Raw genomic sequence first — 27,185 nt, forward strand, 5'->3', positions numbered from 1 at the left:
TTAAACACTTATAGATTAACTAGACAGTTCCAGACTGGATCCAGACTTCTGGCACCTGCTTACTTTAGGGAGAATAAGGAAGCGTAACCCAAGCCCATCTTGCTTACTAGTAAAGAATACAGCATCCCTGAGAAATAAATGCTCTGGCTTTTAATCCCTTTGGATTTAGGAGGCACTTAACCACAGGTACCTGAAATCCCAAGTGATGGGTGACATCAGGAGGTTATCACAACACGTGTGGTTGCCACTGCCTCATGTGGCTTTGACAGCAGGAGGTTCTGGTGTCTGCCCTGTGCATGAGGTGGGCTCAGGGCTCACCCAGAGCAGCAGGGACTCTTCGAGGTCAAGGAAACACCAGGTTTGTGAACCTTGAGTTGCTTTGGACAACGTGGCTGTCAAGCTGCCTTGCTCAGACAGAAGGGTACCTGCCACGAGCATGCTGCTGTCATGCCCAGTAACAGGACTTTAGATAGCTACACAGATTTTGCAGGGCAAAATCTTATATATAACAGGCACTAATATCCCACACAGCTAGGCAGGGCCTTTGTGCATTGTTCTGCCGTGATGTGGCACTTGACCGCTGCTGGAGCTGAGCCAGACCTGTGTCCTACGGACCACTCCTGCAGCCCACCCACTGCTGGGGCAATGGAGAGCACAGGCAGGCAGCACCAGCAGGAAAGCCATAAACAGACTGCTGGGTGTTAGTCAGGCCTCTTAATCACAAAGCTGTCCTCCCCAGTCATTGCTCCACCCAAACCACACAGCTAATTGCCCTAATATTAATGTTTGCCACCTGTTTCCTTCCTCTTAGGCTTTGCCAATGGAGACATCCTTTCCCTAAGCCCAAGTTCCCAAGGTTCCACACTTTTCATGTCTGTAAAAATTTCTACTACCTGAAAAAGTAATAAATTAAAACCAATATAATATGAGGGTATTTTTCAAAATAGCTTGCGCTAGCCAAGATTTGTTTCTTTTGTTCAACATTATGCACAATGTATTCCTTTCCAGAAGCAACAACAGTGAAGAGTTTCTACTCCCCTCTTCCTGCACAGGCTGCAGCAGGGCTGGCGTTTTAAGACAATGTCACAACAGTGCAGGCGTTGCAAATTGAACAGCAAGCTTATTTTGCAAACTCCCTTGTTGGTTTCTGACTATTAAATACCACCTGAATAAGGAGACTCCCTTGTTAGAGAAAGAAAGGAGGAAATCAGCAGAGACCTGTCTCTGTGTCCTCTCACCTCTGGGGAAAACCTCTCCCCCCACCATTGCTGGGGGGCCACCAGATGCTGTGCTCAGAGCCTGTGCCCAAGGGGTCACCTTCAAGACACCCTCAACTCCAGCTGTCTTAGGACAATGCAATGGTTTCAGCAGGTGTCAAGATCTCTGGTTCACAGGCTATCACCTTATGGGCTCAGATTAAGCTCTAGCCACAGCAGACTGGGGTTTTTTCAGGACTTTTCTTCATTGTGAATCTTCAAATTAACTTTTTTTCCTTTTGAATACATACAGCACAGCACAAGGAATAGGTGAGAAAAGGGCCATCTCTTGGCAGCAGTTCAGCATCACAGAAAATTAGTTGTGACAGGAAACTACACCACAAGTCACTCATGTCACTTTTGCTGGAAGAAAGTTTTGCTACAGAGAAAATAAAAATATAAGCTTGATATATTTAAAGGATTTCAAGAGGTAATATGCCGGCTAGCACAGTGTGGAAAAGCTTTCTTTTCTGTAAAGGACAAAAATATCTTATTCCTTCAGACCCCTTCCTCACCTCATCACAATGAGCCATGTAGACTGAAACTTGATCAGATAGCAGAAGGGTTAGGAAAGCACCAACTACATTTTTATGCAGATTTGCCAGTCCATCCTAGCTGAAATGAATTCTGGTGTCTTTTTGACATGAACAAGGCAGGATTTGACAGAATCTAGCAGCTATCTGGGCCTCCATCAGCAACTCAACCACTTTCCTGTCACTTCACCATCTCATCTTACCAGTGCTGTGATCCAAACAGGGAAAGAAGCTCAGTTCTTTGGAAATCAAACTGGCAGCCTGACAAGGAGCACAAAAACTAAGCCCTGATGTTTTTTCCAGGGGTACAAGAACCTCAAAGCTCTCTCAAATAGGGAAAGACCACCACAAACATCATCCTATAAAGCTAAGGTCTTTTCCCAGAGAAATTTAAAAAGAAACCACAAACAAAAATGTGTGTTTTCTCAACCGGAACAAAGCTACATTTTTTGTGGCTTCTGTAAACCAGAGTTACCATTTCCCACTCATCCTTATTACCACACGACATTTGAAAAAAATATATACAATAAATGTGAATGTCTCTAGATGTCGAAATGTTGGGAAATGTGTATGGTGAATCACCACAACAAAAGACCTAGAACACTGCAGTGCAAGGGACAGCACAGACCTTTATGGGCTCGGGTGTCCCCAGTCCACACAGACAGCCCTGCCACTAGGACCTGAGAAACAACTTAAACAGCTGAGGGGAAAAAAGTCCTTATTATGTGGGATAATACTCATTTTTAGTTCCCATAGATCACTTAGGCCTCAATTAAAGGTGATCTGTAAAAGAAAAGCACTGCATCAATATTGGCTTTGGGATGCGTAATGGAGGTCCAGGATTTTAATTTTAACTGATTTTAACACTAAAAAACTATGTTTTGTCAGAGCTGGGGAACCATCCATTGTGAGAATCAAATCACATGACTGAAGGACTGATATCAGTCATATCTGATTACATGGCAGAAAAAGGAAGTCTTTGCTACAGATTTAACCATCCTCAGGAACTCTAAGATTTAAGTAAAGCTCATTCAAGATTTCATACACAGCATTTGTTAGTGTAAAATCAAAAGGAATACTGATTAACAATAACCTTTGCATTGTCTGCTTAAAATCCCAGGAATACATACAAATCATGCCAGTTAGTTAAGTTAAACCTACAACAGAAAAATAAATACCTGAATTTGAGACCTTCTTTACAGATGAAGTTATCAAAGACTGCAAACAGTGAGGATGTCTCCCATCACTTAAAACTATCCCTTTGGTTTCAATCCAACATATGCGGATTGCAAGTAAACACCAACACCTGGCAACCCCAAGAAGCCAGTCTCACACCAGGGCACCGCAGGGGTCTCGGCACAGGAGATGTGAGAATCCAGCCTGTATTAAATGCTGCAGCAGCACTGCTTCAGCTGCAAAACCATGGCTCAGAGCAGCTCATGGAAAGACCAATGTGTACTACATACACAGCTCTAAAAAAAATGTGGTGTTGCACTGGCATAGTTAAACTGAAGCAATTTTGTACATAAGAATGATGTGCTGATTTAAAATTGGTTTATCATGATTAGTTTACTCTTGCTTCACAACAGTGCCGTTTCTGTGGGCAAACAAGGCTTCAGTCTTAAGTAGATGCTTGGACTGTCGGTCTCATAGGATTAGCGATTTTAAATTAAGGAATAGCTTGCAAGAAAAAGTAATTTCATGCTTTGAAAAGAACTTTTATTTATTTCAAAGGCTTGGAACCTAGAACAATCACTCCATAATCTTATCCAAATGTTGATGTCGTCAATGCATTTTAAAGCAGCTTTTAATTAAGTTAAATAAAGAAAACAGATGCTGCTGAAGAAATGCCCAGTAAGAATTTCTATTTCTAGATAAAACTGCTTTAAATGCATAACCAATTCTGCTAACTGTGGGATGTGATGCACACGACTGAGTTTATAGGTGTTTCATGAGAGTTTTGTGCCATTTAGTATGTCACTGTGAGCAGTCAGCACAAAGATAATGATATAAATATAGAAGAGTGGGCCTATAACCTCCACTTCTTCTAAATAAAAAAGTATATAAATTGCGTAAGTCATACCCGGTAGCATTTGCTCTGGGCTGCAACAGCGTTTACTTTCCTTCTAAAAAGTTGCATCTGCCCAAATCAAAAAAGTCCTTTTTCAATTTTCTTAGCTCAGATGAGTATACAGACAAGATAACCATCCAGGGAACATTTTCTGTATTTAAACTCTGTCAGTTAATGGTGCTGTAACCCAAGTCCCATCCAAGCCATAACATGATCTTAAAAAAGTTAAATTGTATCAGTGTGGAAATCTGTAGCAGAGAGAGAAGAAATAAAAATTAGGTCAGTCTAATTGAATTGCAGTAGCTTGTCTGAAAAACACCTTTGCTACCCACTTTGAAAGGGCATTAGAGACTACATTAGGGAAATGTTTTCATTTTCAAAATCTTCTTCGTTACTGCCTGCTTTGCTCAGAGGACTCACTGCTGATACATCCTCCTGAGCTTTTGTTTGGCTGGAGGATGAAAATATTGCTAGCATTAAAGCTAGAACTTTCAAATGGGCCTAGCTTCAGCAGGATTTTACGTGCCTTTTAGGCCCTTATATGCACATTAAGGTTTATCAAAAATGCCTCTGCTTCTCACCCAGAGGAGCTACCCTACTGCAGTCTGGTCTTGATCTGTTTTACGCATCATGCTGCCTGCACAGAAAGCATAAGGAGAAAAGGGTTGGGCTGTTGACTACTTTGGCAATGGGGCTTTCTGGCCTTTGGGGACAGCTTTACACCTCCCTCGCACAAGTTGAGCAACTTCAGGAAAAGCAGTAAGCCTAATACTAACACTTCACCTCACTGACACCAGCTCCAGCCTTGGCTCTCCAGCACTAGGTGCTCTGGGAGAGATGCAGATGCCCGGAAGCTGTCAGCCAAACTCCCCTGGATTGCAGCCCCCATCCCCTAGATGTGGCAGGGGTGTTCATGCTGTGGGTGCAAGTATTTCATAACAAATTGCAAAACAAATATATGTGGCATTTTGAGCATATATTGGTTACATCGATTACTGATGTAAGATGAGCTACATAAATGTACGCCAACTATAAAATAAGGGTCCATCCATTTGTTCCACTCAATATCATACTTTGATATTGAGCTCCACCCTCTCAACAAAAACTCATTTTCAAGAGGAGGATGTACCCTACCAAAAGCAGGAGAAAGAAGCAGCAGCAGCCACTGTGACTCACTTATCTTTCTAACTAGAGGAATATACCCTATTAAAAACTAACTTTGATAGTGTAGGGCTTTCTACACATTAACAGAGCAAGCAGGAATATCTATCTATCTATGCATATAACAAAAGTGATGGGGAAAAACCTGCTCCCAAGCCTGCGTTTGCTAGCACTGACTATTCAAAATGTCATCTGAAGCACCTCTGTTCCACATCGGTTCATTCTTTAATTGTGTCAGTGTAGTATTCACACAATTACGAACTATAATGATCAAGTCCCACTCTGAAGTTGGGGCCTTAAAGGCTGCATATGTTATCCAAATATGTAAGTGAATGCTAAACACATCGGGATTCTTTCAATCACAAATCTACGTAATGGCAATTATTTCAAATGTTGCAATAGAAGAGTCACGGTCAACTAATTATAGCTCAGAGCATTTTGCTACTACGTCTACTCAAAAAAGAAAAGAAATACCATTCCTCAAAGTTCCCCAATTTTCGTAGCTTGCAGCAAAATACATTTCTTACCTCTGTTAGCGCAATCTTTACTATTAAGCCATTTATATAAGTTAGTTTTTGACTGAATCTCTAATCTTCTGACTGACAGGATTATAGACATAATGTGTTTCCTCAAGGGATTTTTCTACTTACAGAATCAGTCTGCAATCTTCTCACTGTCTAAATTATGGCCCATGATTTAATGTCATCCATTTCCACATCCTCAAAAATGTGAATGGAGGGAAATCCCATTTCTACAGGAGGCTCCCCATGGCTCTTTGCCAACAGAAGAGCTTATAAGTTTATGACAGTGCATTACACTCTTCAGAAACCTTCATCATTTTTGTAGCTAAATTAGATGTTTCTTTGTCACCACTGCCTGAAAATAGTCAGAGACTGGGAGATGACTGGGTGTCTGGGAATACCGCTTACAGAGCCAGGTCCTAAGCAAGATAGCTGGGGATGATGATTTACTTTTTCAGCCATCCCTACGTAAGACCCCAGAGCATGCAACACAGGCTTTACAGGAAGTTGTACTGATGAAATCAAGCTGATGAAGATTTTTTACATGATTAAATGCGGTCAGGTATAGCTTTAATAATAATTTAAGAAATTATTAAAGTCTTTTGATTAAAGCTGTTATATATAGATGAGAAAGCTAAAATATTTATTCTACAGTTAAATGAAAAAATGTCCTCTTATAACAAACACAAAGACCTAGTGCACTAGTCGCCTGGTATCTGGTATTCTTTGTGAATGTTTCCCAGAATTACCGATGTCAGTGTCTGGCCAGTACAGTTATAAGTATGTTTAAATATTTAAACTTAGAAAAGAAGCAGCATTTTTGACTGAAATTTGTTATGGATGTTCTTGTTTTGGCATGAGTGTTTAAAAACCAAGGATCATGGATCTTGTCAGGATATGGACATGACAGGGAAAGGAAGAGAGGTCTGAGGATTTTGCCTGATTAAAATGTGCACCGGCTTGCACTCTTAACACCCACTCTGAATCTTGAGTTCCAGATAAATATTCATAAATGCACTCACCACAGGTTTGGTAATGTCCTGAAATTTAGAGGCCCAATTCTCCTTGAATCCCCAGATCCCCAGATAGAGAGAGTTTTTGGGCAGGACCTAAGCAACAAACAAACAAACAAACCCCCCCAAAAAAACTAGAAGTGACACTGTTAGTACATCACAGGGTTCAAGCAATCATAGGAGAGTGGATGCCATTCTGCACCTAAAGTTTCCAGGATGCTCTCACACCTGTAGGCAACGCAGGGAATATAAAGCAACATTCAACCATTTTTTCCAGTATTTTCAAGCTTATTTTTCAGTATTTGAATAAAGTACCACTGTTTTCCAATTTTCTTTACTTAAAGATTAACTCCATATCTCAGAGACATCCACACTAACCAAAAAGCCCCATCTGTATAGAAGAGCTCATCTAATGCTCTGAATAACTCTTTCTTCTGAAAAACAGCTGCATTTCTCAGTATACATTTTTCAAAGTCCTCTAGCTGTCTAGACAGCAAAATCCTACACTGCATTGTAGACTAAAGGGGAAGTGTAACCATCTTATTATATAATATAAACACTGGGGAACATTCAATCAGATCAAAAAAGGGACTAGTTCGGAATGGAGCAAACAAAATTATTCCTCCAGCGTAACTAGTCTGGGCAACTGCTATCTATAAATTCGTTACGAAGAGTGTAATGAGGTTTCTGTAGAAAACAACAAACACTATCCAGCATCACAACAGTGAACATGGCAAAATCAAATGTAAGTTTTAAAAAGTTAAAAGTTTTAGGAGAATGTAAGTCTTCAAACTCAGAGACTTAGGCCATGTTTGATGTGATGTAAAAGTTGCATAATACCAGCTCCCCGAAGGGTGTTTGTGCAACTTCTGAGGTATCTGATGCTGACTACAGCACTGAACTGGGGTCTGATCCAGCCTGACAGTTTCTGTGTCTCTTTACACATATTAAGGTAGAATTAAAAATACCAGAAAAAAATCAAACAATGCAGAGATATTCCTGGTGATCCATTGCAGGGACAGTTTTAAAATGAATAAGCTTTTTTCCTTTTTTTTTTTTTTTTTTTTTTTTTTTTAAACAGAGTGTCAGGATAAATCTACTTGATTTTTTTTTTTCATATTATAATTAAATTCCCCAATCATGGAAAACAGACAAAAAACACTCTTTCTGTTTTCCCCTAGAGTTTTCTGTAGCAGCCATTATTAATGCCTTTGTCGAGCAGAACTCAGGTGGAACCAAGAAACCAGGAGCTAACCTGCTGCTCCTTTGTGGCTCTGATCTGGGCGTCCAAAGAACAAGGATTTGTTGCAGTCATTGGCTTGCCACCTGCCTGAGACATTCAACTGTATCTAGCACAATGATGCTGGAAAGCATTCATGAGTAAATACACAATAACATTTGGATGTTTACAGCATCTGCAAAAGGTGTGCGTAGGGCAATTTCTCTACTGTGTGTTTCCAGAGCAAGTCAAACCCATTAATTAAATTCATGCTCTTGTCCTGCTTCAAAAGAATAAACAGAGCTGATTTATGGGCACTGACAGCTGCAGGAACCAGGAGCTGGTTTTGCTCACTCCCTCCCCTTAATTGATTTTTAAGCATCTGGGTAGGTTGATTTCTCAGATTCTGATGATATGAAAGGCTCCATGTCCTCATCTTCTACAAAAAAAGAAAAGGAAGCTGCTCCATGCAGAGTACTGTCTGTCAGACTGTCAAGGTTTCTCAGTCCTGGCTGAACAGTGTCTACAGGAATTGGGTATCTGAACATATCTGTGCCCAAGCAACTTATGGGATGAAGCTGTAAAATGTCCCACTCATAAGACATTTCTTATCTAGTCATTATTTTGCTTGTCCTGACAACAAAAACTTCAAAATGAGAAAGTGGTACCTGAGGAACAATGTAATCTACTGCAACAAAAAAATTCTCTTTTTAACAACAGACCCAGGGAAATTGCCAGAAATACCACCTTCTAGAGGGAAGATAAATGTCTCTGTATTGCCACAACACATAGCAATATATGCATATAGCAATATACAGCAATACACCAGTATGTTCTTTTCTTCTTCTAGGTTCTTTAAACAGGAGACAAATTGCTAGCATTTTGGGCTGAAATCTGGAGGTAAGCAATCAGAACACATTTAACACCCAAGCTAAGAACAGGCAACTGTTACAGCAGTGGAAGATTTTGGATGCTGAACTTTCACCCTAGGCTTCTGGGAGATTTTTACTAATAAAGAACTATACAAACATAGACAGAGTATATTGACACTGCATCACCTGCCCAGCAGAGCCATATGCTGCTGTTGCAGACACTGCCAATAAAGATCAAAGCTTCCTATGCATTAATGAGCTAAACCTGGGTGTTACATGTTTCATACCATGCTGTAGACCTATATTGACCTCTACAGAGTGGAAGGTTGGGCCAGATCAACTCTGGAGCTCCCTTTCAATCGATTATTTATGATTCTGTACGACACTTCATAAAACATAAGACAAATTTATTTTGTTGTGATTCATAGTCCAGGCAGCAGAAAGTCTGCTAGGAACAAGGATACTATCATCTAAAACAGCTCATGATCACTAGTTGCCAGGAAGAAATAGTAGCCAGCATGGTCTACAAAAGTGGTGGAACAAACAGAACATAAAAATACCTCTTTCTGCCACTGGCCCAAAGGGGCCTCACTAAAAGACAACTGTAGCTACGAACCTGTACCCAGACACAAATGGGCACATGATAATGGACTAAACAGACAGCACTATCCTAAGCTGCCTTAGCTAACGGAAAGGTGGTGACGCTCCAGAAATCTCTTGTACATATTTGAATATACCGCTTCTTACAGTCCAACACACCAGCAGTTTATGACATTTTCAATTTATAGCAAAATGAGCAAAACGTAACTCACACAGGTGGCAACTGGAAGTTCAGCCCATGCATCCAGGAACTGGCAAGACCACAGAGCTCTTCCAGACGATTACTGCCTATTTTCAACTCTGGATCAAGATCTCTCCTTTTGTCAGCTTGTTTTTACCACTCAGAAAACAACCTGTGCCTTTTCGGTCACTCATCAGGCTCTACACAAATCGGGGAGATTGGTCAGATCTCGAAGAATTGTTGAACAGTGTTCATTCAAGTGTTAACTGGTGCATGGTATCTCAGTTACCTGCTTGTGTTCTTCATGTTGTTAGTGACAAGTTTGATATTAACAAGGAGCGTAATGACAGAATTCAAGAACTAATGTACTGATAAATATATAAAAAGTCTTGAAAACCTTTTTGAATTCAAGAAAGGTTCATAGAATAACTAACCTCAACAAGATTAGGCTTCCTAGTGCTTTTCATAAAGAAAAGTATTCATTTCTTTTCCTCCTCAATTCCCCCAATAAACCAAGACAGCTATAGTTACCCACATTTTTACTTCTCCTCATCTCTATAGAGGCTAGGGGAGGTGTGCAGTTTTACAGTTGAAGGATTATTTCTCCACTCCAAGCATTCATAGAAACAATTTAGGATTCAAATCCAGCTTTGATTCCACAAAACTTCTCCCTTTCATGACCTTGCAACAAAATCTTAAAGGCTTTGATTCCACTCCTAGCAAGGTCAATCACAGTTTTACCATCAACATGCAGTGGGCCTACATTTTACACAGTATCCCACATACAAAACACATCTCAGCTTGCCTTGCACAAAGCGCACATTAATACAACCATATGTAAACAATCATAGTGAAACACATGGGCAGAAACACAAAGAATGCATGGAAATCAGAGGTTTGTTCCACTGAAATTTGAATTGAGACAAAGAGTTGAACTGATCAAAAAGACCCCCAAAAAGCTATTGGACAACAGAGTTTGCAGCAGAGGAAGTATTTGAACAATACCACAAAAGCACCCATGGGGCAGGGCCAACACTATTAGAGAAGAGAAGGAAAGGAACCTGTGAGGAGAATGCAAACCTCAGGGCATAAATTAAAACCACTGTTGATAGCTGAACATTTTCTGAAACTGTTAGGGACAGCATGGAGTTCTAATACTTTTGACCAACAAAGGAAAACAAGTAATGTCTACAACCAACTGATCTTCAGATCAGCTTGGAAGACCAAGTTTTGAATTCTGGAAAGAATGAGTTAAACCATGTATTGCTCGAGTAAAACATATGTTAGTTCTCTTTGATCATTAGGGTGAGGGAGGCTCTCTTCTTATGGAAGGTGCTGGTTGACTTCACACAACATTGTACAACAGAGAAACTGTGTATGGTGCTTGAAAACTTCAGCGTGGGAGGTCCTAATGGAGTGGGAAAATAGGTGGATTAGAGCAACAACTGTCCAGCCTGCACAGAGAAAGCAGCACCCCATGCACACTTTGAGTAGAGCACAAATACAACTTTAGAAAACAAAAACCTAGAAAGGGATTCAACAGCAGCAGTAGAAGGTAAATACGGAAATAACTGCTCAGTGTCCAAAAGGTTAATTTTGTCCAGCACAAAACACACCCAAGGTCTGAAGTATACCCAGGGTCTATGCCAAAGCAGGCTTAGGGTATTGCATTTAGATTTTGACTGTATGACTTTAGGATAGCATGGTTTTCAGCTACTAAATGAAATGGAAAATGCAAATAGGAGCTTCTGAGAGCCTAATGATTTTGTTTAAATTCCAGGTTATTTTGGAATGTGAAAACTACTTGCTGCTTGGATCCATGACAACCATGTAGATACTATACACTTGCTTTAATGACCTACACCAACATGGTAAGCCATATTCCAAAGATCAGGTCTCAGGTCACTTGTAGTTGTGTTGGGCAATAAGTTGGAGTGACTGGGTGTTTAAGGCTTATGTTTCTATTTCAAAAAGAGTAATACAAAAAGTATTAAACAACATAAACGAGCAGGATGTGGCAACATTCCTTCATTTACGAATACTGTTTTACACACCAGACAAGTATTGAGTTTCCCAGAATATCTCAAAAGGGATGTTGCTAAGCAAAGATGATGGTAAAAAGAGTATTTAATTAAGATGTCTGAATGTAATTTGCAAGAGTAACAGCCATGTTCCAAACTATCACCAAGCAGCAGAGGAAAAAGCTCCAAATACAATGAAAAGGGGATATTTTTAACTCAAGTTTAAGTACAAATATAGCATGGTTTATGCCTGATCCTGTCTGACACAGAGAAAATGAACTATTGGTTCAATTGAAAGCCAGCTTCTGCACACGTTCTTCTGTTAAATATCCAACATTTGAGACTGAGTTTTCGGCACTCATTTTAACATTATAGACAAACAGTTTCACTAATTCATTGCTTTTCCTTTTCCTTAAAGAAAAATCACACCCTACTTTTGGGTCAAAAGCCAGTCACACGCATCAGACAGAAGTTCACAGTGAAATCAGTTATCACTTGACATGATATAATGGGTAAGCTTACAACTTACCAACAGCTATGACTTCCATGAACTCTCCTTTTTGGCATTTTCATTTTAAATTTCCAGGGAATTATAGAAGCATATTTCCTAGAAGATTTAAAATAAATGAACAAAACCCAATTATAAATTAAAAGAAAACCCTATAGCTAACCTACTACTTCAAAATTTGTTAAGCAGACAAAAGCAATTCACAGGAGATAAGAACACACTGTAAGGTTCAGTTAAGCAGGCTACATCTGTTGCATCTGTTAAATAAAATCTGCATCCTTTCAACATGTGGCAAGAGGCCATGGATTTTATTTTTCATTTTACTTTCATTGTATGCATAAACGTTTAGGCCGTGGCTTACACAAAACAAATAAGGACATCAAGACAGAATTACACTGTAAGTAAGATTAATTAGAGATTGGAACAAAAATTAAATGGAAGAATCTACTTGGTAATTAGTAATGACAGCTATATCAAGTAAGAATAGAATTAAGTCAAAAAGAGACACAAGATGACCCCAGTAAAAGGTTGCATAAAAATAGGAACACACAATGACTCATTCTTCATAAGTTTTATTATTTACTCCCCCTAAAGTACTGATAGGACCTTTAACAGATGCACAGAAACATTCTCAACCCTTTGCAACAGTATAATAACATTGAATAGGGCTATAAATCTCCAAAGTGCTGCACAAACATTAAGCTCTGAGAAGAGTATGAAATGGTAGCATACAAGACAAGTTAAGTGACTTGCTGTAGGGCAACAGAGCAACACAATGAATCAAGGGTTCCCAGGCTCTCCTTAGCAATGAGTCACATCAGATATCTGGGCCACTTCAATTTGCATTTAGTTTTCAGTCATATTTCAGGCTTTTAATAGAAAATATTCTAAATATCGCCTATGCCTCAAACACTATGCATTGTTGTCATCTTGACTTTGTAGGCCAACAGCAACCATGAAACTACCTATACAGCCAAGGGTATTTTCAAACCCGAAAGCTAGCAATGAAATTTTCTGAGAACTTTTGAGAGTTTACCCATAAATTCTGAAAAGTATAATTGCAAGGAATATGTATGCAAAGACAGTGTAGCAAAACCAGCAGCAACAGCAATGACCATGAAATTGCCTTGTACTGTCCCTCCCCAGCCCCATTACCTATGGATGCTGAATTCAGGAATGAACTACCTTGGCTTAGATCCTAGGAGAGTTCTGCTGAAAGGGATCTCAAGGCCAGTAAAAACCTCACTCTCTTACAAGAAAAGCCTTGCAGGTTTCAAGAATGGTGCAAGCACAACTCTATCTGGATTTGTGGCTTGTAATGTAAGCTGCCCTGAGATTTTTCTAGTTATTGTCACTCAAGCAGAGAGATGCCAAGAACGAAAGAAAGTGCATGGCCCAAATTCTAAAACCCCCAGGAAAATACATTGCCCATTTCACAGAAACGAGCTCTACTTGGCGATTAATATTCATTACAGGTTTGCGTGCACACACAGATCCACATGGGCATATGCCCACATTCCACTCACTACAAGAAATACAGAAAATATTAATGTTTTTAAAGGAGAAAAAGCATCTGCATTGTTTCATTCTAATTCTATCATCTCATGAGTTTATCTGTCTCTCTGTAAATTCTTAATAGAAAACATTTTGCTGAATATTCCATTTAGCCTGGAGCACACATATCTGAAAGAACAATAGCTTTACTGATACCTAGAATATTACTGCAATGCCAGAGGCATTTCTTAGGTTTCAAAGTTTGTGAAAATCTGAAGGAGAAAGTTCTCACATGCATACAGTAAAGGTAAAGTTTTAGCCAATACTATAAATATCCTGGCTCCCAGCAAAGAAAAAAAGAAATCCCATAATACTGCATATTTGAAAATTTTCTAATTTTATTGTTGTTGTTTAAAGTATAAACACTTCACATGAGTCCTAATCCACTGTAGCAGGCAAGATCATGCTCACTTTAAGCAGGTTAGCATTCCAGTTCAGCTCAAGGGGATGAGCATACTACTCAAGTGATTTGTTTGATCATTGTCTAAATTAAAAATTCACAATGGCACAAAGAGGTTGTTATATTTCCACAGTGTTTGCAGTAGATAGCCTACACCTCAGAGTATTCTTCTTACTTGTGTGGGCACATGAAGAAACCACTTGCAAAGTGTTGTTTTACTATTGCAGGATCAAGACATTTAAACCAAACCTTTCAAGCAGTTGATGGAGTACAATCTGAGAGGTAGGATTATTTTTTTTTATTCTCCTTGTGTAGGTTTAAAACTTACTGGCCATTCACTATTATAACTTCAGCGCTCCACAACAGAGAACATCACTGGATTATTTTTCTCTCTGCGGTACTCCACCGTATTTTCTAATGATGATGCTTTACTGCTATCAGCACTCGTGACAGAACAGGTTTTGAACTGTGTTTCTTTCCAAGCCCTAAAATTTCTCTTGTAACAAATAAAAGCCTGCCAGTTTCCACTTTGAAGTTTAGAAAATGATACTGTAAAGAAGAAATACAGGAATACAAAGTTGACTCATTCTAAGTTAGTTAACACAGGTGAAAAATGGATGGAGAAGACATGGAAATGCAGGCAAATGGTACAGGAAGAACAAGCTAAGGCAAAGGAGGAAAGAAAGAGGGGGATTTGGGGAAGAACAAATTGGAAAACATAAGGATTGATTTGGCTGGAGAGGGAGAGCACGCTGACTTCTAACAGTTCCCTTACAAAGAGCTGCACGTTATTGCATTAACTTGTCAGACGCAATATCCTGACAATTTTAAGAAAGCTCCTTGATCCATTTGTTGTTTGTTTTTTTTTTTACAGAAGAGAATCACTGACTCATATTAACTGCTTACAGCTTTATCCAATTTTCTTTGTATTAAGAGAGGCTGATGTTCTGAGCAGTACAACACCACCACAATACCTGCCACTAGCAATATCAGAAGCATTTGAAATATTCAGGGCAAGATGATTTTTGGGGACACAAAGCCAAATACCACAGCTGAGATCATGTATCCTACCAGGCCTCAATCCTGCCTAAAGGCATACACACAAAACACTCCAATACCTGTTTGAAGCAATCTCCATAGACATCCGAGCCTACTTTCAGAATATTGGTCACTTAAGTAAAAATGTCGGCATACTTAAAGGATAAAGGCCTGCTAAACTCCAGCAGTGTCTCTTCATGCCCACTTGCAAAAACTCCACGAGGGGGAGGGAGAAACAAAGAAGCACTGAGCCTATCCACAAAACTGATGTGCAAAAAAAGAAGTTTTCAGTAAGGTAGAATGCCAAAATTACATGAGTTAACTTGTACCATTTAGTGCACTAAACTTAACTGTTGTTTTCATAGTTTGGTTTTTTTTAACTTACAAGAATTTTACATCATCTAAAGCATGAGGTCTCTACCACCTCTCCTTTCCCATATTCCTCTGTTCACAAAGTGTTTCCCAGATCACCTAAAGATTCAAAGTCTTTCAACAGCATTTTTTAAAAGTTCTGCTATCTATAGCCCCCAAACCGCTGCAGAAGGCCAATACATTTTTTCTGTGTTTTCGCTGCTGTGCAGAACTCACAGGCAAATACAAGAGGCAACAGGTTCCAGCAGACAAAGGATGAATGAAGAGCTTGATTTCATAGCAGTGTACAGTGTGCTGCTATGCTGCAAGCTAGTGGCAGCTATGTGACAGTGTATATGGCATAATCACATAACATAGCTGGGAACCAGTTTGGCTTGCCAAGTTTTTCTCACAGACTTCACGTTGTGGCAGCAGGCTGTAGCCTTCATGCTCACTGTCTGATATTTTCCATTTTCCTAATGTCCCAAGTACGATTCTCATTGATATCAGCACCTATAAAATGGATACAATAAAAATGAAATTATTCCAGGAGGCTACAAAACTAGTCTTTATATATATTCATATGATATATATATGTATATATTCAGTTGAGAAACAATCCACATCTAGAAAATACTTCTATATTTAAGCAGGCTCATAGTCTCCAGCTGATTCTGCAAGTGGAATTCTAAGGAAAAGTGACTTCTGAGCCAAAAGAGAGAAAACAAGCAGCTCCAGAGCCCATTGTGCTGACATACAAAATTCAAATCAAAGGATTTGTTTGCTTTCCTGTCAGTACCGCGAAGAAAATCGAACTGTGCAGTTTCTGGCTCGTTCAGCCCCAGAGTAATAAATATTCTGAGAGTCAGATTCTGTCCTTATTTGCATTCTGCCAGTCCCCTCTGGTGAGGGTGCAGGAAACTAAGGCCACATCATGGCCAGGAGAGAATCTGCTTTGTATTCACATTGCCATGTGGATCCTACATTGCTGCAGGATCTTAGTGACCACCATACCAGTTCAAACCAGTGACCCGAGTGACCAGCGATACAGCAATTTTCAGCTCAGTACCTGAGTTTAGGGCTACTTCATGTTTAAGTCACACATAGGTATTAAGATCCCCGAGCTATGCCTCATTAGGCACTTTAATTCATCAGCTTGCTCAGCAACATCTCACACACAGCCAAAAAGGGACATAGCCAAAAGCAAATCTGTCAAGGGCTGGATGCAACTGCAGACCCTGACATATTGTTGTTTTCTTCAAACATACCTTTCTGACCTCAGCATCTGCCCTTCCTCAAATTCAGCTAAAATTTCAATCTGATCTTTCACCAGGGACAGCAACATCTTTCAACTATTGCTATAACAGATGTCTTTGACCTCTCAGCGATTGTTGAATTTTCTCAGTCCTCAAAATTTACCAAAGCCTTTAATATATCGATGGATCAAGCAGCATGCTTCTATCCCCTCTCTCTACTCTTTGAGACCTAAATTTATTGAGTCCTGTAAAGTTATTAAGTCCTTCTTTGTTACCTCATCTTTCATCGAAAGGTTAAAATCTCACTTCTTCAGCTAGCCCTGTAGACAGAACTAGAATCATCTGTAAGAAAGCTATCACAAGACCTTTATTTTTTCTCATTTTCTTAATATTTTAAAGATAGTCTGAGACACCTACTGGGGGAAACAAAAAAATCACCAGGTTTGGAACTGTATGTAGTTTTTATGCCAGGAGAAATGGTTCAACCATTAGGAAAAAAAGAAAGTGTAAAGAACAATAACATACATATAAAAACCTCAGTGTTTCCAGTGAAATAGACAACTAGTCAGAAATTAGTCAATGGAGGGACTCATCAAGATTTTTTTTTTTTTTTTTTTTTTAAGTAAACCAAAATGTCTCCACTGATTTCAGTGTATGATTGTTTCTCAAGTAAGCACATAGAATATGGATGCACCCAGTGTAAAAGGGTGCATCCATAAAAGTGGACATAAAAGTGTCTTCAGGATGCTCAGACGAGGCCACTGAACAGGGTTGAAATTACAGAATATCACTGAAGCAGGACAGAGCAGTTCAAACTTAGGCTTGATCCTCCAGCTAATATGACAAGGGGAAATACCTAGGACAGGCATTAGGTACCACCTCAAAGTACAGATATTTCTAGCAAGAACCAGGAAGCAGCCTCTTGTGAAGGTACAGAATAGGAACTATATGAGAAGACAGGGAACAGAGGAGTATTTTGGAGTATTTAAATATTTCAGAAATGATTAGGAACAAATTACAGCTTTTAACAGCTACACTAAAATGACGTGAACATAATTTGGAACAGAATTTGCAAATTACAGCTTTTATTTTTACTGCAACATCTTTATAAGGTACATCATATTCTAAATTAAACATAAAAAAAATGGAACTTGGACATTTATGACATACATCAATCGCCATGCACTTTTCTTTCAGCAACCTCATGCAACCAAGTCAAACAAGTTCTGCTGTATGATGTCTTCCTACTATTCTCTTGAGAAGTCCCTGAGGCATAAGAGCAATGACCCTTTGAAATCCATAACCAGGACTTAGTAATTGTGTTTCCAAAGCTGAGGAGCAAATAACGAGGCAATTTTCCCAACAGGAAGATAAAACTGCTTGGGCTACCATGAACCTATTCCCTGTTTAAGACCTTTTTATTTATCTATACATATATCCGTATGACACCTAAGGAGAGGTACACGTATATAGAAATACAACCTTACAACCTAACCTGCCGTGTCATTTCTTTATCACAAAGATTATGGCGCAAAAATAACAAGCCGCTTCCTCTAGCTGAATCTGAGCTGTCCTGCAAGACTGGAAAAATGAGGCAAATGAGTCATGTTTTTCTCTTGAAAAGATTCACTGCACCATATATATGACGCACATGAAGTCTCCACTGCACTCAGGGAGGAAAGTCACAAATCAGCTGCCAATGCTCAGTTTCTACCCATACCACTGCTATGCCAGTGGGACGCAGATTCTCTGCAGTGTAACACCTAGCTAGCAGAAAAAGAAGTTAACCACATGGACAACCTGTCCTCAGACTCTATTCAAGCTTCCATTTCACTAAGCCCAGGCCAATCTATTGTATATCACATGGATGTATACCATCCGGTCAGGACAGAGCCTTTTAAGTAGAGTCAGGAAAATAGAGCATTTTAAAGGATTTCTTATTCCAACTCCATTATTAATTGTGTTCACTCTAATACTTTTTGTGTCCTGGTGACAGTTTGATGAATTTTAAGTGCCCAAGCCCAAAATGGAAATCCACAGCACTCTCTGGAAGTCCACAGACACTGCATTTCCACCCAGGTGTCTAGCTGACTAAAGCTGTTTCGATGGACATATCAGAGCTCCTACCATCTTGACAGGTCTCAGCAAAGTATCTCCCGCCAAGCTCATCTGGGAATTGTAAAATAAGCAGACTATTTGTAATCAGGAAAGGCTGTCTAGCCAAATACATGATAGAACAGGGAGTCCAAGTTAAGAGCAAGGATTTATAATCAAATATCCACATGCGTCTAAGCCAGGAGGGACAAGGCATTTCAGCTGGATACCCAGCCAAGTCTACTGAGAGCTTATGAACCCCTTGCCCTAGGGTGTGACTATACCAGATTTCCTGTGGCCTGAAACCAGGTGGTGTTGCTGAGGCTCCAAAGCCTGGCAGGTGCATTAAGGCCACATCTCACAGACTTAGAGCACAACATTCAACCTAAAACACAGCAGCCACAGCAACTCCCAGTCAAAACCACAGGGGAGGCAGTGATTATTTTACATAGTATTCAAAGGGTTAGAGAATTCCCTCATAAATTAGGAGCCCTGGTTCAGTTTGACCCTCAGCCTCAAAGCCGTGTCTCACAGCTGTCAAAGTCACATCCTTGATGTCATGCTGTGAAGAAGGCTGCTGAACCCTGCCACTGGGAAGGGAGCTGTTCCAGGCAACGTGTAAGCAAAGGATCCTGTGAATTGAAGCCCCGTGGCAGCACTGTCTCAACCCCTGATTCTAGGGCTCTTTCTATTTAAGTGTTTTAAAAAGACATTGGATACAACCAAGGTTTTTCAGACCAAGGGTTGGAAGCCAAGAATCCATTCTCCAAAATACAAAGTCACACAAGGTTGCAAAGAGACACTTTAACCTACCAAGAGAGATGAGATTTCAGATACAGTCCCTCTTTGTTACATAAAAATTGGCTATAGCTATTTTGAGGCTCCAGCTGTGTTCCCAAACACAGATCCCCACTTGGGCCTAGCCTAACACAATTACTGAATCAAATATAGTTTCTCTGCTGATTGCTTCTTTCACACGTACATGACCATCTGCTTATCATACCCATTTTTTGCCTTGTCACACATTTAGACCATGCATCCCTCAGGAAGGAGCGCATTTCTATGTTTGCCTCTGCACAATATGGACCTAAACATGATTCGGGGTTTTAGGCCCGCTAGAGTACATGCTATTATATTTTATAGGATTAACAATTTTAAAAGACAGGAAGTATAAACTTTACTAACTTAAACTCCAGACAGTGATGTAAGTTTGGGAAGATCAGATGTAGGGAATAAGCTTGGCTAAAGAGGAAATGAGTGGTTTTATGCTACAAGCTATATTTGTTTTTCCTTTGTGCAAACTGGCTAATGATTGTGAGAGTTTCACCCTTTGCCCCACTCTTCCTTTTAATCATAAAAAATAAAACAAACATTTTGTATGGTAAATAATGGGGGTAGGGAAATGTTCTGTGACCTAGTGCTGTGAGTGATGAGGAACTAGTCAGAGAATGCATTTCCTCTTAAATATCTCATAAATATTTAAAATCAATTGCAAAGAGTATAACAGGAAAAAAGCACATGTTCAGATCACCTCTAAGTTGTAGCCCATGTGCCCTCTAGGGTACTCTACTGCAGTAATAAGGGCCTCACAAAAAGGTGAGCTGGCCTTCCCTGTGAGCTGGCCTTACTTTTTCAGAGATGTTTTCAAAAAAGCCTACAGGTACCAGAGAGATTAGTCAGTCAATGAAATAGTACAAGAATGACTTTAAAATAAAAAACGTTGGCAGAGTGGAAATAGGAGTCTATGATGAGAATAAAACATGGGACTTCATATACTGACTAACACCGTCAGGAAGGCACTAGGGGTAAGTGGAGGATCTGGCTGACCTTACTGGTTTGGAAAGAAGGACATTTTGAGGAGCCGCCAGTAGGACTTAACATAGCTATGCATATTACTACATTTTTTGGAAGATCAGCTTAGGCAATAACCAACAGTTACAACTCAAAACAAAACACCTTTTGTAAAACTGATAGCATCTACTTCTCATTACCTTCCCCTTCCACCAGCACACCTGCAAACAACAAGTGCAGGTGTGCTCAAGCTGAACTGGCAACACTCCAGCTTCCCACCCTTGAGACCTGCCCTCCACTGCATCTTAGTTTGGTGCAAAACAGCTGCATGAAAAAGCAAGAAGGTGAAGGGGAAAGGTGGGAGCAGAAATACCATCAGGATCTGATAAAAACGTAGCTAGATGCCTGGGGGCATGGGGAGAGAGCAGCTGTAAAGAAGGGGAGCAGTTTCTGATGTTGCATTTGCATCAACTCAGATGCTCCCCATTCCAGGTAAAGCATTTACACTGGCATGTAACAACTGGCAGGTATTGCCAACTATACTGGTATAGTTGGTTAGTATTACAGCTACACATATGTAAGATAATTAGCACATATTTTTCTATTAGCAGCAGAATTGGGCTAAATCTGACCTTTTCTCAGCTCTTTGAGTGAGAATATGAACGTAAGCAGGTATTTCCATTACTCTGAACATCCTGACTGCCAGAGTCACTTCTCATCAGATTGTAGCTGGACATCATGCTGGCAGGATGCTCTTCCCCAGCGTTGAGAAATGCCACAGCACACACCCACAATTAGAGAACATAATTGACTCCTGCACAGTAGACACACCTCTCAGCTAGGAGACTGCACTCTCCCTTGTATGTTGTTATGAATAATCCAAAGATATAATATGCAGTTTGTGTTATTTCATGTACATAGTAATTAGTGTTGACTGCTAATGTTGTGATCCGGGGACAAAGAGCACAGTAAGTGCAAATTTTTGTCAATTATTATTATTGCAAATTTCCTGGACAAACACTTAATACATGCATAAATTTTCAGACGATGCCATGCAGATAGAGGTTAAAATCACGATAACATTACCCCCACTTGTTATTTGGTGAGTAGGCCATCGTTTGGTGACTAGCCGATGCTGTATTGATGATTCATTGGGCAAGCATAGTGTTTATTTGGGTGTTTGATATTAAATCAATTTGCTCTGTAATCTCCTGAAAAGTGTGGGATTAAGCTAATTAGAAGTAATTCTGTTTAAGTGTCACTTGGTTTGCTTTTCCCCATGCTATGACTGCTCACATACCTTTGTCATTTAAGGATTCTGTTCTCCTGTCATGTATTACCTTGCTGAAGCAAAAACATGTTGTGATATCAAAGCTGCTTCCTCGGTAACAAAAAACTACTGTATGTCAGAATACAAAGCATTAAAGTTTATGAAGCCATACCTGAGCGAGTCCTATAAATTCCCAGATAACAAGCAGCACATGCTTCTGAGGCATGACAATCTCCAGGTTTTGATACCTGCCATGGTTAAAGCCACTTTTCTCCCTTGAAAAAGCTACAATGAGTGTAAATCAGTTTCATGGATTCATTGGAAAGAAGCATAAATTATACCCCTAAATCCCTACAAACAAAACCAACTCCAAACTTCATGCCTTGAATAGCATAGAAAATACATCAAATTCTTCCCTCACTGAAACAAACAGACATTGTCTGTACACAGTGCCAGTGTGTAATATCACCCAAAAGTTTGACACTTCAGTCACAGAAGCATGTAAAGAATCAGGCCATTGCCTCGAACAACGTACAATCCATGGGCTCAATTCAGCCTGGCTGGGGAGAAAAAAGGGGAAGAATCATCTTAAAAAAATATATAAATATTCTTCTCAATAGCTGAAGATAATGTAAGGATTATTTGCATTCATGCAATGATGACATTTATCTGTGAAAAACGGGATCCGATTTGAAAAGGAACAAGCAGAGAGTGGCAAAGGGTGTCAAACAGCTAAAGCTGACTGCCATAAGTCACCTGTAAGTCACCACTGTAGCTACGCTGAGGCTGAAGAAGTTTTATACAAGTCTTTGATAGGTCCCTCTGTGTCAACTTCTCTTATCTTCACAGTTAGCTGTACTAGAGATGTATGCAAACCATTCAGTGGGCAAATAAGGCCTCAGTGAAGAATAAGAGTGGCTGGTAGACCTGTGCAGCTCCCCAGCTTTGTCTGTACCGTAAATGAAAAGAGCGCATTTGAGGGGGAGGAGTAATGAGGGGAAGGACAGGGTACAATAACCTTGGCAATAACCTTGTGCTGGCAGGATAGCATAAGGCTCTTTCTGGCAGACACTCTTACACTCCTTATTCCCAAATACAGAGCCTGCCTCCCTCAAAACAGGAGGGTAAACCAAGCTGCACCAGGAAAAACACTTGCACAGTTCCCTTTTCTTGCAGAGCAATGCAGACAGCAGGGACTGCAGAGTGACTCTGAGTCAATCTGCAGGCTATACTCCATCAGCAGGACGACACAGCCAGGTATTCTCACTAGGGCTGGACGGCATGAGGGCTGAAGCGTGGAAACGACACTTCAGTGCTGTACTTTAAGAAAGTGTGAACAAAGAGACCGAAGTCAGTTCCGCTACACAAAAACAGACAAAAAGAACCCATAAGGCAGGACCTGCTTCCTATAAGGGAGCATACTAGGGTATTTCTTCAGGTTAGTTCATTTATTTTAGATTATATATGACAATTCAGTTGTTCCCTGAAGCACTTTTAAAACAAATTTCCAGGCTAAGAATCATTCAGAAAAAAAGTAATGTAGACAGATTGCAGTCCAGCTTTAAGTATTGGTCTTAATGCAGAGTTAAGCACAGACTAGTTATCAAATTGTCACCCCCTCAACAACTATGCTAAGACAAGAGTTGCCAGAGGCTCTAGACACTCGCTGAAAAAGATCAGACATTCTACATGGTTTTCTTTTTCACAATTTTTTTTGGCTGTCACCTATAAGCTAAATGCGACTGTTCCAGCCAAATTGGGCTGTAACTTTCAGGTACAAGAGTAGAGCTGATCTGGAGTTTTGTGGGAAAGAAATTTGTTTTCTGAAGACATTCATCTGTCAGCTCCAAAGGTTTCATCAGTGGTGTTAGCCTCCACAGAGCATTAGCAGGAAAGGATTCTGGGCCCAGAACAGGTGGTTTTGGGGTTCCCCCCCCCCCCCCCCCTTTGGAGGCCCTCTGGCCTCAGAATAGTGACTAAGGTCCAGAAAAAAAACCCCAAACAAACAGGATTTGAAGAGTTCTCTGTTTTTTAAGCGAAGTGAGACAGTTACAGATGTATTCACCCAAAAGTAGTGATCATTAGTTACGCACTGTGCAGGCTTAAGTTATGTCCCTGCTCTTCCTTTACAACCTTTTCCCTGTTATCTTCTCTCTCCCTCTACCACAGGCTGGTGTTTTTTTCTACTGTATGTTTACTAGTTTTCTAAATTTCTAAATATAGTTCTTCTCAGCTCTACCATCTGTCCCACAGTCTTTCCATGCTTCTTTTATATTATCTGTCATCCAGATCAATTGTTCCTCTGCCTCCACCCCTCAGTAACACATTGCACTTTCCTCCTCCAACCTAGATGCACCTGACCCTTTCTTAGAGCTTGGCACATGCTGAGGACAGCCTCTGAAATCTCCCGAGAGGTGTGAATGCCTACTCAGCACAGAAAGCAAACTGCACCTCCCACTAGGAGAAGCTTGCCAAGTGCTAGAGCTCTCTAAGGTTATTCCCACCCCAAATTCTTTATATTCTCTGCACATATTTCTCTGCAGACACTTTCTCTTCCCACATTTCCTTCTGTGAATATGTCTCCTAGCTGGTTAGCATTTGGCATCTATATGAGACCTCGCTAGCAAAAAACCCCACTAAGTAAATTGTGTTTGTGTTAGTGGTGAGGCAACCAGGTTTAATTTTGATGAGCGAGGGTTTGTGTCCTTTGCAAAGAGACTGGTAGCTCAGGCCAGTACCCTGAGAATGGACAGCTTTCACTGAGGAATGCAAAGCACAGCAGGGAAGATGGTGAAGACACTGGCCGGGTCTAGTCTGAGAGGTACCTCTACTGGAAAAAGTGAGCAGAAAGAGGTGTCCCAGGCCCCTGGAAGATGCATCATTGAGGTTTAGCAGCTCAGATAATACACACATAGGAAAAAAGGCCTTAGTTTGTAATCTAGAGTGGGAAAAGATGGAGAGAGAAAAGCCAAAGAAACAGCAAAAGGTCATAAAGCACCAGGGTGTGGGGGAGGCAAAACCCAAAAAAACAAACCACCCCCAACTGGCTTATAAAATGAATGACCCAGATCAAAAGTCACCAAGCCAGAGTTTATCAATTTGAGACCTACTAGGAAAGCTATTTTAATATGCTCTCCCCTCACCTTTCTGCCTCTGCTCCTGGAGGGGTTTAAAAAAAAAATCAAGACAAAAGAAAACACACATAATGAACAAAAATAAGACTGGCCTTTTTCTGTTTCTATGTAAACTTCCAAGAATATCAAGAAAGATTGTCAAACCATTTTTATTTCTCAAAAATGTTTGCCCTTCCCTTTTCATGACATGATCTTTCATTGGCCTTTTGTTTATTCATAACACAGCTACAGTTTAAATAGACAATAGAAGCTATGTGGTTACATAATGTAAAATCAGAAACGTTGTGTTTCTCAAATCTGATAAAGCAAAGCAGACTTCTCTTAAAGCACATTGTGGCTTGTAATACGAGGTTACATTTTTGGAGTCAGACACTATTCTTGTTATCCTCAGCAAGGTCTCACACTTTAAGAAAAGTCCCATTTCATTCTTTTAGCAGATGCCACCATAAAAATATTTAACAGCCTCCCCTTTTTCAGCATTTGCTTTACTGATGGGATTGGTGTTCTGCTCTCGTCAAATTAACTTTAGTTACTACCTCCTTAATAACCATAGTAGGATTTTTTCCAACTTGTTTTAAAATAATTGCTCTTCCGTATCATTTTCTTTTGAAGGAAGAAAGTCACTCTTTCATGACATCAGGTCTTCCTGGTCTTTCTGTGAACACTTGTTTAATACATTGCAAGGACATATCTAGACTATGTTTTGCATTGCTGACTAAAGGTCTGCTGCGGTGGCTGGGGGAAACAGACACAGAGTTGGGCCTCTTCTAAGTCTTTCACTGAAGAAAAGTATCATAACTTTAACTGAAGCAAGCACTGACACTGAATATGCAAACCACAAGGCTATCCTACTCTCTCATGCTGCAAGAATCTGTTTATTTTGTAGAAACTGCTACAAGCTCAACCTCAGAGACAGACTTTAGAAGATTCATAGAGCAGAATCATTTAGGTTGGAAAAGACCTTTAAGATCGAGTCCAACCGTTAACCTAGCACTGCCAAGTCCACCACTAAACTATGTCCCTAAGCACCTCATCCAAACGTCTTTTAAATACCTCCAGGGATGGCGACTCAACCACCTCTCTGGGCAGCCTGTTCCAATGCTTGACAACCCTTTCAGTGAATAAATTCTTCCTAATATCCAATCTAAACCTCCCCTGATGCAACTTGAGGCCGTTTCCTCTTGTCCTATGGCTTGTTACCTGGGAGAAGAGACCAACACCCACCTCCCTACAACCTCCTTTCAGGTAGAGGAATAAGGTCTCCCCTCAGCCTCCTTTTCTCCAGGCCAAACAACCCTAGTTCCCTCAGCCGCTCCTCATAACACTTGCTCTCTAGACCCTTCACCAGCTTTGTTGCCCTTCTTTGGACACACTCCAGCACCTCAATGTCTTTCTTGTAGTGAGGGGCCCAAAACTGAACATAGGATTCGAGGTGCGGCCTCACCAGTGCTGAGTACAGGGGCACGATCACTTCCCTACTCCTGCTGGCCACACTATTCAGCAGCTACTCAAAGCTGGAAACTGAAAGCAGACTAAAAAAAATTTAATTCTAGGCCTCCCTCATTCCTCTCACCTGAACAGCTCTATCTCCTTCCTGTAAATGCTCCCAGTGTTCCAGTGCATGTCTAAAAAAACCCCATACTTAACATTTTAGTAGAGCTTTAATGCCAGATAATGTGTTAGTGTTCAGGATTAAGTGACTGTATAATAACCAGTGACAGAAATTTACAGGCCTTCATTCTTTCTCAATCATGAAATTCCTGATGTCTAGGATTAATGGCAATTTGATCTGAATTCTGAGAATCTAAATGTTAAGGCCAAGCATTTTACTGCCACTTTACATAGGCAGCCTTTTTTTGGGGGAGGAGACTAGCCCCAGAAGTGTTCTGCAAGGGAACATTCTGCTTCACATCATGTTCATCTGAAACTATCTAATCAACTGAGCAGCACAAATATCTAACAGAATAAATGTCTTATAAAAAGGCAAAAAAAGTTTGAACATAAAAGGATGCAATGTTTCTAAACTCAGTATCAGATAACATATCATTATCCACTGCTTGAGCTCTCTAACCCTTGTTTGTTGCACGTCTGTAGCATGTGCTTGATTCAAACTGCTCCAGACAGCTTATTAAAACTACTTATCCATTAATGGAACTACGAACATCACACAATACAGAAGTCTTTAGAACAAGTTACCTAAAACAAGATAAGTAGGATTAAAGCATGCCTTTTCATGCTATAAAAGAAATTTGTTCCCCAGACTTATTTGCCAGCTTGACTTGAAAGATTATTATAAATATAGAAGAAAAGGGCAAGGGAAAAAAAAGAAGCAATAGTGTTC

The 27,185-nt window shown here is 40.1% G+C and overlaps 1 protein-coding gene across 2 annotated transcripts in view; it reads left to right on the forward strand.

Moving 5' to 3' along the window:
- PGCKA1 (PDCD10 and GCKIII kinases associated 1) overlaps positions 1 to 27,185 on the forward strand; it is a 45,241-nt gene that overhangs the window by 11,335 nt on the left and 6,721 nt on the right. For both annotated transcript variants that reach the window (XM_075499905.1, XM_075499906.1), the window contains 3 exons: positions 8,625 to 8,674; positions 11,208 to 11,298; positions 14,138 to 14,192. The gene's annotated coding sequence lies outside the window, so the exon portion shown is untranslated. The remainder of the gene's footprint in view (positions 1 to 8,624; positions 8,675 to 11,207; positions 11,299 to 14,137; positions 14,193 to 27,185) is intronic.

Source organism: Mycteria americana, chromosome 4 (genome assembly GCF_035582795.1).
Source record: "Mycteria americana isolate JAX WOST 10 ecotype Jacksonville Zoo and Gardens chromosome 4, USCA_MyAme_1.0, whole genome shotgun sequence".
In the NCBI taxonomy this organism is placed as follows: domain Eukaryota; kingdom Metazoa; phylum Chordata; class Aves; order Ciconiiformes; family Ciconiidae; genus Mycteria; species Mycteria americana.